The sequence below is a fragment of the Prionailurus viverrinus genome, unplaced genomic scaffold (assembly GCF_022837055.1).
Source record: "Prionailurus viverrinus isolate Anna unplaced genomic scaffold, UM_Priviv_1.0 scaffold_33, whole genome shotgun sequence".
NCBI classification, from domain to species: domain Eukaryota; kingdom Metazoa; phylum Chordata; class Mammalia; order Carnivora; family Felidae; genus Prionailurus; species Prionailurus viverrinus.
The window spans coordinates 8,435,184-8,450,078 of record NW_025927604.1 but is presented as its reverse complement, the minus strand read 5'-3'; the positions used below and the strand labels follow the sequence as shown (position 1 = coordinate 8,450,078).

Genomic DNA, 14,895 nt, shown 5'->3' with positions numbered 1-14,895 from the left:
AAGTTAAACATAATCACTTGCATCTTCAAATTCTTTGCTGAATGATACTTAAAAAAAATTTTTTTTTTAATGTTTATTTTTGAGACAGAGAGACACAGGGCGTGAGCGGGGCAGAGGCAGAGAGAGAGGGAGGCACAGAATCAGGAGCAGGCTCCAGGCTCTGAGCTGTCAGCACAGAGCCCGACGCGGGGCTCGAACTCACAAACTGCAAGGTCATGACCTGAGCTGAAGTCAGACGCTCAACTGCCACCTAGGCGCCCAATGTTGAATGTTACTTTTATCTTTGTTTAAGTAGTAACACCTGTCTTCTTTTTTTAAAAAAGTTTTTAATGTTTATTTTTTGAGAGAGAGCGCAGGAGCAGGGGAGGGGCAGAGAGAGAGGGAGGCTCCAGGCTCTGAGCTGTCAGCACAGAGCCCGATGCAGGACTCAAACCCACGAACCGTGAGATCATGACCTGAGCCAAAGTCGGACGCCCAAGTGACTCAACCACCCAGGCGCCCCAACACCTGTCTTCTTCTTAAGGGAGAGCCTTCTCTAGTGGAACTTGTACCTTCTTTTATTCTCTACAGATCCCAGTTAGGAAAGGATAGGAGGTGGTTTCCTTTTTATCTTGTACTACAAGGTAGTACCTTGTAGCAACAAGAAGGTAATACCTTCTTGTTAAAATTGCCGTTGTTGAGTCTCATGTAGTTGGGGTATACTGTAGTTGCGGTCTCTGCTTGCTCATTGAAGACACAGACTTCTGACTCGGTCTTCCTTTCCGTGCAGGGCTGTGCCACCGTTCTAGGTGAATCAGTGTTTATGTGAATAGAATACCCAGGAACCTGGCTTCACAGTTTTCTCATCTTCAGTGGAGCTCTTCACTTAACTCATTTACTTACTCTCATGAAGCTACTCTGGACCTTACCGTTACCTGAAATCAGTTTTACCTTTGAGATCATTAATTGAAACATCCTGCTCCTGAGCTCTTACCCTTTTATTAAACGTATTCATTGATGCTTTTGAGATAATAAGCAGGTAAGAATCCATTGTCCATTACTTCAGACCTCTTGCCAGGATTCTCAGTTTCCTTGCCCTGTTGAATTTCTGTCATATGCATCTGCACCTAGATTTTGGATTAGTTTGTTTCTTTGGCCTGCATAAAAGGTTATTTGTTGAGCTCTCATGGAGAAAAAAATTACTACGCAGATTGGTGGGTCTGTGAATTTGTGGTCTCTGTTTCTTGTAAGAGCTGTCAGGGTGGCAGAGCAATTCTGTCATTCTCCGTAGGGTCTGTTTTAAACATTCTTTTCTTTCTTTGAACAAAGTATGCTCTACAGATGGTCTTCTCCCTTCATGAGAAAATAGAAGCCATCGAAGGAGATCTCTTAAATTTCCTGTTACTTGACTCACGAGTTTATCTCCTCTGTACCATTTGTTCTTCCTTTTCCTTCTGTTACAGTGGATGAGGTGTCCGTCATTCTGTCTCAGCCTGATTCTCCAACTGTGTTTGGATCTCATTCTCTCCTCCGTTGCTTAATTCTCTTTGTCTTTCATCTTTCTTTTAATTTGGATTCTTTTTCATTTGGCTGAACTTGTTCAAATGTGTCACCTAAAACAAAAAAAAAAACAAATGACCCCTAGAAAGAAATCTCGATTCTTTCTACCTTTTGCCCCTTCCCCTCAGCAAAACAAACTCTGCTGTCTCACTTTCTGGTCACTCCTTGGTCTGCTATAATCTCCCTCCCATCCTCTCCCATCACTAACACTGCTCACTGCAAGATCATGCTGATTTCCTTGCTGTGAACACCGTCATTTTTATCAAATGTTCAGAAGTACTTGACATTTCTCAAATTGCCCTCTCCTCTTGGCTTTGACGATATTACTCAGAGCATCTTCAGCTGTTTCTCCCAGGCTTTGCTTTCTGCTAAATGGCAGCTTATTATTTTTTTACTCATTCTTTGACTTCTTAAGCTTGTGTCTATTTTGGGGACTCTCTTTATCATTTATATGTTGATAATTTCTGTTTTTCCATCTGAAAGCTTACCTCTGAGCTTTAGGTCCTACATCAGCTAGGCATCTCCCCTTGGATATACCAGAGATACTTCAAGATCAACATATCTACAATATTATTTTTCCCCCTTTGCTTTCAGATCTCCTTCATTTCCTGTGATCTTAGACTCAGTAATGCCACTATCCATCTAGCTTGGATCAAGCCAGAAATCTGGCTATTTGGGTATGTCATCCTTGACCTCCCATTCAGTAAGTCCCCAAATCCTGTCAGTGTTGTCTCCAACATGTGATTTACTTCTCTCCCATCTGACTGTTACTTTCCCACTTCAAGTGACCATCATATTTTTCTTAGGTTGTTATGATATTCTCTTCCCCATTATTCTTTCCTAGCTTTCTATCCATTTTCTACTCTCCCACCAAACTACTTCTTATAAGATGCAGATCTAGTCATATTATTCCAAAATTCAGAGTACTTAAATAACTAATTTCCTATTTATTCAGGGAAAAGTTCAAAATGCTAATAGTTTCTTCAAGAGTAATAACCTGAGTTTTGACTTTTCCAACCATATCTCTTGTAACTTCTCTTCTTCCTCCCAAATTTTATCCATATTAATAAATAACTTCATTTGAAGCTGCTTTCTTCTCATTTCCAAGTTTTTTTTTTTGTTTGTTTATTTTTTGTTTTTTGTTTTTTAAACATGTAGATCTCTGCCTGGAATGAAAGTACTAACCCCAAATATTACTAATATGCAGTATGTGGAAATACTTCTGCCTCATTGTCCTTAGTTTGGTTTGAACTCAGATTTTGGATGGAGAAGACAAATATGTATTTACAATGATATTTTTTAGAAACTGACCTAGTTATGTATTTAATTATAACAGATGGTTGGTTTATAGAAATCAAAAAGAGGATTTCCTTACAGGAGCGTTCCAAGTAGGGGTTGCCAGTGTGAACTCATGCTTCTTGTGAGATATCTGTTATGAGAAGTGCATATAAAATATAGCTAATGGAAAATGGTAATATAAATGCTGTACGTAAAATTTTCTTTAAACTATAGAAGATAGATATTTTAAATTCTTAATGATAGGTACTTGAAACAGCACATTGAATACAGGGTCTTTTATGATATATCATTAAAAGTTATTGTGATGATACTGTTAGCAAGACATGTAGTTCTCTTGCTTGCTTTCGGCAGCATGCATACTAAAATTGGAACAATACAGAGATGATTAACGTGGCCCCCGCACAAGGATAACAAGCAGATTCGGGAAGCACTCTGTATTTTATCACTATATTGTACACCTGAAACTAATATAACAGTGTATGTTAATTCTACTGGAAATAAAAAAAGAGACATGTAGTTCTTACCATGTGCCAGGCACTGTTCTGAAGTGCTTTATTAATTTGTTAGATTTCTGTTTCATTTTCTAGTCACATCAAAATGACATGTTCTTTAAAAATATTCTTTCTTTAGAAATACTTAGTTTCAAACATTTAAAAAATATTATGACCTTCTAAGTAGAACAGTTACTTGCCCATTTTTTGCAAACATAATGAAAAATGTGTTACCTGTCTGGGCTAAAGTCGTATTAAAGTCAGAAAGTCTGAGTAGCCTATATCCATTAGTCTAATCTCGTCAATTCTATGAGTAAAGGTTTTATTTATTCCGTAGTGAAAAGATTTAATGTTTTCACATTTTTGTGTGTTGTCTCACTTGATGTGACAATCTGTGAAATACGTAGGGCAGATATTATTCTTCCTATTTTCGTGAATGAGGACACTGAGGTTTGGAGAGGCTAAATAATTTGCTCAAAGAAATACAGCTAATAAATGGAAGAGCTATGAAAGGATCTGTGCTGTTAGAGTTCTAAGGTAGTGTCCTTTTCTCTTATTATTATGCTTATTTTCTAAAGTACAAACTTGAAACTCTGTATAAGAAATTGGTAGCTGTTAGTTTTGGACAAGCTGGATGGTTATTTTAGAAAAGTAATTAATATAAAATGTTCTAACGTTAAAAGGATTTCAGATTTTAGAGTATTTTTAAATTTTTTTTTTCAACATTTATTTATTTTTGGGACAGAGAGAGACAGAGCATGAACAGGGGAGGGGCAGAGAGAGAGGGAGACACAGAATCGGAAACAGGCTCCAGGCTCCGAGCCATCAGCCCAGAGCCTGACGCGGGGCTCGAACTCCCGGACCGCGAGATCGTGACCTGGCTGAAGTCGGATGCTTAACCGACTGCGCCACCCAGGCGCCCCTAGAGTATTTTTAAAATCAGTGATTGTTCAACTTTTTCTCCCCCACATCTTCTTAGGTTTAGGTTGAGCCTCTCCAAAAGTAAGTTGTGGGTTTTTCATTGTTTTTAATTAATTAATCTTTTTAATGTCTCCAAGTGGAGAGAATAATTAATTCTGTATGGTCTACCCTTACTGGAGATCTACAGTATGATGGATAGTTCAAGAGCAGTACATTATCTAATAATCCCTTCTTGTTTGTAAGTCTTTCAAGGGCTTGTGTGGAACATTTGAAGATGGACATGTATGGAATTCTGCAAATTAATCAATCTTACGATGATGAACCTGCAATCTGAATCCTAGACTTTCGTGTATCTAGTTTTCTCTTCTTTTTGGCATGGCTTTGGCCTGTTCCCCCCCGCCCCCACTGCTGGTGATAGGCAGTATTATTTCCCAAATTATTGAAAAGGATTACTATAAGGAGAGCTGCTCTTATTCTTTCTTTCAGACTGGTTTGCTGTCAGACTGCAGGGTAGCCAAGCGGCTCATGTAAATTGTGACATCTTCAGTTCTTCTCTTCTAGCTCTGGCTGGATAAAAGGAAATGGGTAATCATGTCTCTTAAAGTAAAAGGAGATGATGGAAATGTCTGTCTTTTTTTATGTTTGGATAGCAGAATTAGGGAGAGGTTGGTGATGATGAGCAAGGAATTACAGTATCTTTAAAGCCCACTAGTGTTTGTTAGTGTAGAAACTGCTGATCATTCAGTGGAACATGCAACTCTTGAAATCAGAGTTTGAGCCCCACATTGGGTATAGAGATTATTTAAAAATAAAATCTTAAAACAATATTTCATACCCATTAGAGAACAACTCTTCATTCCCTCCTCCCCCCCAGCCCCTGGCAACCACCCTGCTACTCTGTCTCTATGAATTTCACTACTCTAGGTACCTTATATAAGTGGAATTGTGTAGTATTTGTCTTACAGTATTTGTCAAAAGGCTCATTTCACTTAGCATAATGCCCTCAAGGTTCATTCATCCATGTTGTAGCATATGCTAGAATTTCCTTCTTTTTCAAGTCTGGATAATATTTCATTGTATGTATACCAGTTTTGTTTATCCATTTATTTGTAGATGGACACAGGTTCTTCCCACCTTTTGGCTATCGTGAATCATGTTGCTGTGAACACAGGTGCACTGTATTGGAGACAGAATTTCAGGTCTTTTCAGAATATATCCAGAAGTGGAATTGCTGGATCATATGATAATCCTATTTTTAATTTTTGAGGAACTACCAGACTTTTCCATAGTGGCTGCACCGTTTCACATTCCCATCAGTAATGCACAGGGATTGTGATCTCTCCACATCCTTGTCAACACTTGTCATTTTAAGGTGCTTTTTTTGTTTGTTTTTGTTTTTTGTTTTTTTGTAGTAGCCATCCTAATAAGTATGAAGTTCTTCTCATTTATATTTATTTTTCTTTTGTTTGTAGGCTTAAATTGTTCTTTCTCAGGTTTTTCCTCAGGAAGCCTAAATTGTTGAATTTAGATCTTTTCTTTTCCTAAATTTGCATTTTTTGGTATAAATTTCTCTTAAATACTGCTTTTGCTGCCACCCACACATTTTGAGAAATTGTAATTTTATTTTTATTTAGCGGCACCTTAATTTTTGAAAGGTATTTTAGTATATAGTATACTAACTTGCTAGTTTTGTTTTACTTTTGGTACTTTAAATATATCCCTCCACTGTCTTATGACTTGTGTTATTCCTTTGTTCATAATTTTTTTTTTCTGAGTTTCTTTTTCTGACTGGTTTTAGTCAGTTTCATTATGATATGCCTTGTTTTCTTCATGTTTCTTGTTTTTGGCTTTGTTTGAGCCTCTATCTGTATGGTTTTAGTTTTTACCAGTTGTAGAGAATTTCTAGCGCTATTCACATGTGTTTTTCTCTTCTTTTTCCCTCTCTGGTGACTTCCAGTTGTATGTATATTAGGTTACTTCATGTTGGCCCACAACTTACTGATACCCACTTATTTTGGTCTTTTTTTCCCCTCTGGGTTTCATTATGGATAATTTCTGTTGTCGTGTCTTCAAGTTCTGTTGTCTTTTCTTCTGCAGTTTCTAGTCTCCTGGTAACACCATCTAATGTATTTTTTCATCTCACACATAACATTTTTATCTCTCTAGATTTTTTTATTTGGGTCCTTTTTTATGTATCAAATGTCTCTACTTAACATTTTCAGTATTTTCTAAATCTCTTTATTTATTGTGGTAAATGTATGTAACGTGAAGTTTACCATACTTGAGTATACAATTCAGTGACACTAGTATTATGTTCACAATATTGTGTAACCATCACTACAAACGATTTTTTTTAAAGCGGTTTTTGTTGCTGTGTGTGATTGACCACACGAGTAGTTTTTGGCTTACAGAATGTGAACAAAAGGGGTTCGTGAGTAGCGTCGAGGCAAAGTCCTTGTGGGGAGCTTGTATCCTTTTCTTGTCATCTCTTTAATGGCTGGTGTCGGTGCTCGTTACCCGTCATCAGGAGGTGGAAGCAGTGTATTCGTGTTGATGGCAACAAAGCTGAGGAGCCGTATTTCTGATGATCATGGGAGCTACTGTATCCACGTTTAACTTTCTTTTCTTTTCTTTTTTTTTTTTTTTGTTGAATGGTACAAATGGCCTTTATTGTTTGTAATGGGAAGTGAAAGAGAGGAGGGGATATGACGGCTTCAGCTTCTGGGGCAGTTCCAAAGATTACCTCACTGTCCTTCGAAAGGACCCTTAACTGTTTTAAAGCAGACATAAAGGCACTAAGGGGCATTTTCTGTCACTTGCAGCTGACCCCAGTTCAAACTGATACTTAAAAATTACCGTCATTTCTTTTATATTGTCAAAGAGGTAGGTTTTTAGAAATAAGTAGCAAAGGGCAACTTGTTTTTTTAATGGCTTTAAAAAATTGATAGTTACCCTTCATTAGAATTCCTTTTATGTATGTGCTTGTGTTTTACAGACATTTTATTTCTTTCATGTCTTTTTCATCACAGTCCTGCAGTGTTGGATTATTGTCTCTGTTTATTGATGCTATTGAGGTTTAGAGAAAGAAGTTATGTAACTTGGCAGTAGTGATGGAGTTCATATTCCCTTTCAAATCTGACTCCAAATCACACTTTTTTCACTAAGCGGTACCTTTTCTAATGCCTCTCTTTTACATCTTTATTTCTGAGACACCTCTGGTTGGTAAATTAATCTAGGAGGTACCTTGTGCAAGTGACTAATTGTTTCCGGTCACTTATTTCTTTTGCTTATTAGTGAAGAATGAGAAGTTAAAATAAACCTCCCTGAATCTACAAAGTTGAAAACCACTGTAAACCCTAGACTAGTAGTAATTCAGTCTTAAAGGTTTCTATCACACATGATGGTTAATTCTGAAGGCCTCAACCTAGCCTTTGTTTAAGTCTTTCAACTATGCTAGTGTCTTCATCAGTTAAAGTTTAGTTTTAGGTATGGTTAGCTTTAAATTACTGCACCTATGATCTGAGGAAAACAGGTTGAATCTTCTAGTCTATCCTAAGTTTCTGAATTCATTTGGAAATTAAAAAAAATTTTTTTTAACATTTATTTATTTTTGAGAGACAGAGACAGACCATGAGCAGGAGAGGGTCAGAGAGAGAAGGAGATACAGAACCTAAAGCAGGCTCCAGGTTCTGAGCAAGCTGTCAGCACAGAGCCTGATGTGGGGCTTGAACCCACGAACCGTGAGATCATGACCTGAGCCAAAGTTGGATGCTCAACCAACTGAGCCACCCAGGTGCCCCAGAGAAATTTTGATGCATTTTTGGTTTTCATTCTTAACTACAGTATTTTGTTATTATATAATAGTATTCATAGGACAAACACATCACATCCTAGGAGCTAAGAGTGCCAAGAACTACTTGAAATATATGATCATATAAAACATTTACTTCTTAAAGAAATTTAATTTTTGTAATCTGTTATGACAAAATATTTTTAAAGCCTGGGTGTTCCAGAACCTGTTTAACCTGTTATCTCTTAAGTGCAATGAAGACTGATTGCATACCTGAAAAAGAAATTCACTGATGGAAGAGACAGATGCCAGAACTATTGAGAATAAGTCCTTGTTTGTGTAACCTTTTAGTTTGTTGGGTCTTTCCTTTTTTTGGAGTACAGGAAATTAAACGCTATGGAAGAATTGGCATTCCCAGCTGGTCACATGTTCACTGTGCTATAGAATTTCTTAATGCTACATTTATAATTTTACAAATCCGGCATGATTTTTCTCTTTAGTAATTGACAAAGTGTAGATTTAAGTTTAACAAAGAAAATAATTTAAAATTGGTGATACTGTATATATAAATGTATAATTCTGAATGTTCTTCAGCTGTGAAGATCTACTAACCATTATCTTCTCTTCCACTAACCTCTGTTAATTGGATACATGTAGTATTTTTTTTTCTTTTTTTTCTTTCCCAGTACTTAACCTACTTTTTCAGTTCCTCAAGTTTGAGCGCTACCAGTTGAGAGTAGTCTTACTGAATGGTTCTTTTCTTTCTCTCTCTCTCTTTCTCTTTTGTTATAGTTGACACACAATGTTACATTAGTTTCAGGTGTAAAACAGAGTGGTTCGACAATCCATTCTATACACTTCGCAGGGCCCACCATGATGAGTGTGGTTACCATCTGTCACCAAACAAAGTTGTTACAGTATTATTGTCTATATTTCCTAGGGTGTATTTTTTTTTTTTTTTTTTTTTTTATCCCTGTGACTTAACTTATTTTATAACTGGAAGTTTGTACCTCTTAATCCCTTTTAAGAGAGCTTTCTTACAATGCGTCTAAACACGCCTCTGGCCAATGTGGTAGCCATTAGCTACAAGTGGCTAAGTTATAAACTATTAAACTAATTCAGTTCCTCAGTTGCAGTAGCCTTATTTCCAGTGTTGGGTAGTCACATGTGGCTGGGGGCTACCATACGGGACAGCACACAGAACATCTTTTGAGTATTTGAAATGCAGCTAATCGGATTGTGTGTGACCTGAAGAAGGTACCCAATGTGATTTTTATTATTTTAGTTATGTCGTTTAGTAAAGTAATTATTAGTCTTAATTTCTAGCAGAGGTCGTTTGGAAAAGTAAGGTCTTTCATATCTCTCAAGCCTTTCTTACCAGTCTACATTTCGATGAAACTTTTCTCACTTTATTTGCAGGAAATTTTCAGTGTCATTATACAGTGTTGCTTAGTTAACAGACAAATAGGATTTGCTCCTTTTAAATGGCTTGCCAGAAAAAATTATGGTGGTTTTTTTAGATGTTTATTATATTCCTGATTATAGGAGTAATATATGGTTATTATGGAAAATTAGAACATTTAAAGAGTAAACAATAAAACCTTATAACCACCCAAAGATAATTACTCCTACCATATTCAGGTTTTGTTTTTGTTTTTTTTGCTATTTTCCTAATTTTAATTTTGTCTTTAATATGGTAGCATAAGGATTTTCCTATGATACTGTTAATTTTTTTCTTAAACTTTTAAACAAATGTACTACAATACTGAATTAAGTGGTTTCCATCATAATTTGCTTAACCATGCCCGTTGTTGGACATCATGTTCTGTGTAATAGTGCTCTTTGTTTTGTAGCACTGATTACAAGGGTATGTTCTATAACTTGAATATAATCCTTTAAATTTTTTTTTTACGCTTTGTAATGTGTATTTGGTTTAAGTTTATGTCTTCTACTAGAGTATAAACCACTTGAATTTAAGGACTGTGTCTTGATTACCTTAGATCTTTTTTGCAGTAAGACAGGATATAAATAAAGTTATTTTAGTTACATTTGTATTTCCAATTTATAGCACTGTGCTTGGCATGTAGTCACTCATTTATGTTTGACGAATTGAATTTAGATAAGTGGCTCATCCCTTCTCATAGATTTTTGCCTGTAGCTAAGAATATGTATGAAATTTTAATAAAAGAATAATTCAGTTTTTTGGACACATTCCTTGCCTTTAGGGACTGTAGTCTCATTTGTAATTGTTTTCCTTTTTTCACAGCTCTTTTCATGGGAGAAAGTTTTTGGTTATGCCATTTAAGGAGATGAATACTTTTTCAAGGAATTCATATTTGAGCATATTTGCCTGGCTATATCACTGCCACAATATGGTTTAGCTATTTGAAGAACATCTTTAGTGGCAAACACAAAACAGTGAATCATGGGTGCTGAGATACTGGCCAAATTTAATTATATAGCTTTGTAACTTTTATAAGTTGATTTCAACCGTGTTCTAATAAAAGGAAACGTGAAAAGCAAAATTAAAGATATGTATAGTTAATATTTTGTTTTTTAAACTTACTGGATTTGATGATATAAAATGTCGAGGATATGAGTCCTTATTTTATGCATGAGTATAGTGTGCTATATTTTGAAAATTATATTAGTGCCAGCAAATGTAGTCCTTAGCCATTCATATGATATTTTAAATAGTACTGTTTCGTAAAAAGCCAGTATATGCAAAGTCTGAATCAAATTCCTTTATAGAACATGTAGACAAAACACATAGTCAGAATTGGTATAAAGAGAGCAGCAAATCCGAAGGCATTTGTGGTACTTACTACATTGAATGATGAGGAGAGCATCATTGTTATTCTGAAATGCAAATTATTGACTAGATAGTTTTTTCAGAATGTATTTTAGTCAACAGTATGCCCTTTTCATATTTATACATTAATACATTTAAGTCTACTTCATTCTTCTTAATATCTCTACAGTATTCCGTTAGATGTATATTTTTTTTTTGTAAAGTAGGCTTCATCCCCAGCACAGAACTGAACTCAGGGCTTGATCTCACAACCGTGAGATCAAGGCCTGAGCTGAGATCGAGAGTTGGACTCTTAACTGACTGAGCCACCCCATCACCCCTCCATTGGCTGTATTAAAAAAATTTTTTTAATGTTTATTTATTTTTGAGAGAGAGAGAGAGACAGAGCACAAGGGGAGAGGAGCAGAGAGAGAGGGAGACACAAAATCTGAAGCAGACTCCAGCCTCCAAGCTGTCAGCACAGAGCCCCGTGTGGGGCTCGAACTCACAAACCACGAGATCATGACCTCAGCTGAAGTCCGGAGCTTAACCGACTGAGCCACCCAGTTGCCCCCCTCCATTGGATTTATTTTAAATTATTTATCCATTACCTGTACTGACGGAGTTTTGAGTCATTTTAATTACTTCTAGGTATCAAAAGATATTCTTACAAATACATATTTATGTATTTATGCAGGTAGTAGGAAAAAGCTAGAATTTATTTTTGTTATTTCACACATTTCAATTAGTGTTATATAACCTTACAATAAGAACAAAATAAAATTTATTACTATAATGAAAAACTTCCTTTAAAAACTTGGTTAAGTATTTGAGGGAAAAAAATGAGAGTATTTTCTCACTTTGCAATATGCACCAAAATAAACTCCAAATAGTCAAAGGGGATAAAGGCAAAATGAAAAACCATAAACAATGGGGCACGTGGCTGGCCTCATCTCAGGGTCACGAGTTCCAGTCCCACGTTGGGCATAGAGCTTACTTTAAAAATAAAATTTAAATAAAGAGCTGTTATCTTAAAAAAAACATAAACAAAATGATTCTGTGTACATGCCCATTTGATTTAAACATAATTGATAAGAAAGCATCTATAGAGAAAAAAAGTTTTTATTTGCTGAAAATGAACAAAACTAAAAAGAGTTAAAAGATAACAAACTGAGAAAAAACAAATGACTAAAAAGGCAGAACATGCACTGATATTCTTAATATAAAGAACTTCTAGGGGCACCTGGGTGGCTTGTGGGTTAAGCATCTGACTCTTGATATTGGCTTAGGTCATGATCTCATGGTTCCTGAGGTCAAGCCTCAAGTTGGACTCTGTGCTTACAGCATGGAGCCTGCTTAGGATTCTCTCTCTCTCTCTCTCTCTCTCTCTCTCTCTCTCTCTCCCTCTCCCTCTCCCTCTCCCTCTCCCTCTCCCTCCCTCCCTCCCTCCCTCTCCCTCTCTCCCTCCCTCCCTCCCTCCCTCCCTCCCCCCATCCCTCCCCCTCTCTCTCTCTCTCTCTCTACCCCTCCCCTGTGCTCATATGCTCTCGCATGCTCTCTCTCTCTCTCTCTCCCTCTCCCTCTCTCCCTCCCTCCCTCTCTCTCTCTCCCTCTCTCCCTCCCTCCCTCCCTCCCCCCATCCCTCCCTCCCTCCCCCCATCCCTCCCTCTCTCTCTCTCTCTCTCTCTCTCTCTCTCTCTCTATCCCTCCCCTGTGCTCATATGCTCTCGCATGCTCTCTCTCTCTCTCTCTCTCACACTCAAAATAAGTAAATAAACTTAAAAAAAAAGAGCTTATATAAATTCACCTTACAACCTTAAATAGCAATAGAAAAATGTTTTAAAGGATTTAGACAGTTCACTAAAGGCCATAGTTGTGTCTAATCTGTCTGTTGAATTCTTTTTTTTTTTAAATTGAGGTGTTGTTGACATACAATGCTACCTTAGTTTCAGGTGTACAGCATAGCGATTTGGCCACTTTGCATGGTATACTATGCTCAGCACAAGTCTAGCTACCGTCTGTGATCTTCGAAGGCTCTTAAGGTGCCATTAGCTCTATTCCCTATGCTGTACCTTTGATCCTTGTGACTTAGTCCATACCCAGAAAGCCTATCCTTCCCACTCACCTTCACTCCTTTCGACCGAGTTCTTAATTTTCACTCATTTTGTTTTTAAGTTTTAGAGTTTTCAATCATTTGATTATTTGATAAAATATCAGGTTCTCTGCTGAAATTCTCCCATCTTACTTTGAACACATTAATAGCAATGACTTTGAGGTTTGTGTTAAATTTCTGAATTTCCTGTGGCTCTGATTTTTTAGAAAATTTTCTTCTGGTTTTATGGTATTTTTGTTTTATCTTGTATGACTGCTAATGTTTGCTTGACTGCTGGATATTGTGTGTGGATAAAATGCTTAGATAATTAGGTAATGTTAACTTTCTTTAGGGAGATTTATATTTTCTGTCAGTCAAGTTTGAGAAGGACCACCTTAATCTACTCAGTGATTGAACAGATTTGAGGTCGATTTTCAATCTTTTGAGGGTTGGTTTGTTTCTGTTTTTTCTTTATTTCTGGGGTATAGCCCTTTAGCCTGGACTTTTTCTTTGTGAGTCCCAAATTTTAATTTCTGTTCCCAATCTGATGAGAGTTCTGGAAGCTTTCTTCAGCTTCTCAATTTCTGAGCTGCAGCGTTGTAGTCAACTTTAGGTTTACAAATATTATTTCTGTTGGAAATTAGAATTTGTTTTATAAATTTGGATTTCATTCACCTTCAGAGAACCAGTTTGGTTGTAAGATAGATGGGGTCATGTGTGTAACTTAATTAATGATTATCAAACCATGCCTATTAATACATTTATATGTGTGTGTACACACACATACATAGTTGTTCTTTTTTGTGTTTCATTTTTTGAAGTATTGGGTTGAATTCAGATATGTTATTTAAGAATTTCTTGAAGATAATGTTTTCTGTCTTTGGTATGCAAGAAAGGAAGGTCATCTATATTATTTGGTGGCATAGGAGAAAAACAAATTTGTAAAATGAGATGTTAGTGATTTGATCACTCCATGTGTAGAAACCATAAGATCATTTTGCAGATTTTTGGGTTATACTTTTTTCTTAAATACAAACCATTTGGTATGTTTTATAATACTGTAAACTAATTGAGATCATTGTGGTTAGTTTAATTATAGTCTCGGTAGTTTCTCGAGGAAATGTGGTAATAAAATCAGAGACCTCAGTTATATATGTCCCTTGGTTTGCATTATGGACTTCCTTTGAATATGAGTTTACTTCCTTCCCTCCCTCCCGGAGAAAACTTGCTTTCTTTGTGTATTTATCGGTAGTTTTCAATCAAGTCTGATACAATTAATTCTTGTCTCTCAGCGTTTAGAGCGTTTATACTGTATTTTCCACGTGCTGTTGGTAAATATTGTTGTCTTAGCTGGCTGCATTAGTACAGCTTGCTTTCTGATGGAAATCCAGTTTGCTCACTAAGCTCCTCAGAGGGGGGACATTAGGTCATTTGTTTATGCTACAGACATATCTATTGAAATGATACTCCAGAGCTATCAAATTAACACTAGAGGTCTTTTTACCTACTTCAGTATACTCGCTGTGATTGAGAAAGTGAACTTATTTTGTAATTGTATCTTAAGTCCTTTGTGTCCCAAGGACTTTGTGTACATTTGGTCTAATAAATATGTGTCTATACCGTGCCAGGTCCTGGATTAGGCCCTGGGAATGTTACAGTGAACAAAACAAAAAGTCCCTGCCATCAGTTTACATTTTAATGGGCAGTCATATAATAATAGTTTAATTGTATATAAGATAGTGATTTATGATAAGGAAAAAAAAAGTAAAGCAAGGAGAAAGATGTGAATATATATAGTGTTGACAGTTGAGATAGTAAGGCTTCTCTGAAAACTAAAAACCCAGTGGAAGTAGGGGAGTTAGCCATGCAGATACATGGATGTGATCATTTCAGACAGAAATAGCAAATTCAAAGGCTTTGAGTCAAGAACATGCCTTGGTGTGATTTTTTTTTTTTTTTTTAATTTTTTTTG

The 14,895-nt window shown here is 36.4% G+C and overlaps 1 protein-coding gene and 1 non-coding gene across 3 annotated transcripts in view; both read left to right on the top strand.

The window, feature by feature from the left end:
- ROCK2 (Rho associated coiled-coil containing protein kinase 2) overlaps positions 1-14,895 on the top strand; it is a 141,826-nt gene that overhangs the window by 23,373 nt on the left and 103,558 nt on the right. The gene's annotated exons all lie outside the window — the stretch shown is intronic.
- LOC125158355 (U6 spliceosomal RNA) lies at positions 3,177-3,280 on the top strand. Its single transcript, XR_007149365.1, has one exon. It is a non-coding gene; the product is annotated as a U6 spliceosomal RNA (small nuclear RNA).